The sequence below is a fragment of the Sinocyclocheilus grahami genome, unplaced genomic scaffold (genome assembly GCF_001515645.1).
Source record: "Sinocyclocheilus grahami isolate Dianchi unplaced genomic scaffold, SAMN03320097.WGS_v1.1 scaffold91.1, whole genome shotgun sequence".
In the NCBI taxonomy this organism is placed as follows: domain Eukaryota; kingdom Metazoa; phylum Chordata; class Actinopteri; order Cypriniformes; family Cyprinidae; genus Sinocyclocheilus; species Sinocyclocheilus grahami.
The window spans coordinates 1,300,006-1,301,886 of record NW_015505270.1 but is presented as its reverse complement, the minus strand read 5'-3'; positions in this window follow the sequence as shown (position 1 = coordinate 1,301,886).

Genomic DNA, 1,881 nt, shown 5'->3' with positions numbered 1-1,881 from the left:
GGTGACCGTGATTTCACCAAATACAACATGTTCCTGGATCAACATCTTTGTTGATCCTGGAACAACATTCCAATCAACCAATCAGAATTGAGGGATAACTTTTCAGGAAATATCTGTTTTAGGCTTACAATCAGGGTTAGGTGCTTCTACACCCTTGGTAATCAGCTATCATTTCACACTGATTTTAGGAATAAATTATGGGTAGGGTTAGGTTTAGGGCATTAATTTTCTAGATGAGTTGTGGCTGGTTGCAAAGGCACAGCTATGCAGTTGCTAGAGTGTTCTGGATGGTTGTTTACAGGCCTCTCAAAAGATGGGGTCTCTTCAAATCCCTAATCCTACGGACAAAGGTAATAATTGTTTACAATTACAATTTGACTCAATTACTACAATTATGTAATTGGGTCAAACATGTACAGTGTCTATGATAAAGAAAATGAAAAATCTTTTGATGATCTAGTTTAAAACACACATGCTCTTTGTATTAATATTGGTTTTGAAAAACGTTTATATAATTTTCAAGACAAGATTCAGTAACACTTTATTTTAGGGTCTCTTAACTAGTTTTTGCTGCGGCATCCGGGGAGCAGTTGGGGTTCGGTGTCTTGCTCAAGGGCACCTCAGTCGTGGTATTGAAGGTGGGAGAGAGCACTGTACATTCACTCCCCCCCACCTACAATCCCTGCCGGTACGAGACTCGAACCCACAACCTTTGGGTTACGAGTCCGACTCTCTAACCATTAGGTCACGACTTCCCCGTATTGAGGGAAAAGTCGTAGTTGATAGTGAATAAGTGTTCCCTATTCTAAAGTGTTACCCAAGATTCAATTTATTGACTCTAAAATGTCATGTGGTGTGACCATAAAATAAAAAATAATAAACTTCACGAATTATGTATTCATAAATATCAGTACGTTTTTTGGGAGTTCATTCTGCAGCCATATTTGCACCAATCAGCAATCAAATCTGGCATGAAGAGTCCCATAAATGTTATTTCATATGCTCAAATAGCATTAATTTTTTGGTAACACTTTATTGTAAGGACCAATTGTCACTATTAATTAGTTTCTTATTGGCATGCATATTACTAGCATATTGACATATTGCACATATGAATATCTTATTCTGCATGACCATATTTTAGATCCCTTAATCCTACCCATAACTAAACTTAACAACTACCTTACTAACTATTAATAAGTAACAAATTAGGAGTTTATCAAGGCAAAAGTCGTAGTTAATACACTGAACAAAATTATAAACGCAACACTTTTGTTTTTGCCCCCATTTGTCATGAGTTGAACTCAAAGATCTAAGACTTTTTCTATGTACACAAAATGCCTATTTCTCTCAAATATTGTTCACAGATCTGTCTAAATCTGTGTTAGTGAGCACTTCTCCTTTGCCAAGATAATCCATCCACCTCACAGGTGTGGCATATCAAGATGCTGATTGCCCAGGTGTACCTTAGGCTGGCCACAATAAAAGGCCACTCTAAAATGTGCAGTTTTATCACACAGCACAATGCCACAGATGTCGCAAGTTTTGAGGGAGCGTGCAATTGGCATGCTGACTGCAGGAATGTCCACCAGAGCTGTTGCCCGTGAATTGAATGTTAATTTCTCTACCATAAGCCGTCTCCAAAGGCTTTTCAGATAATTTGGCAGTACATGCAACCGGCCTCACAACCGCAGACCACGTGTAACCACACCTGCCCAGGACCTCCACATCCAGCATCTTCACCTCCAAGATCGTCTGAGACCAGCCACCCGGACAGCTGCTGCAACAATCGGTTTGCATAACCAAAGAATTTCTGCACAAACTGTAAGAAACCGTCTCAGGGAAGCTCATCTGCATGCTCGTCATCCTCATCGGGGTCTC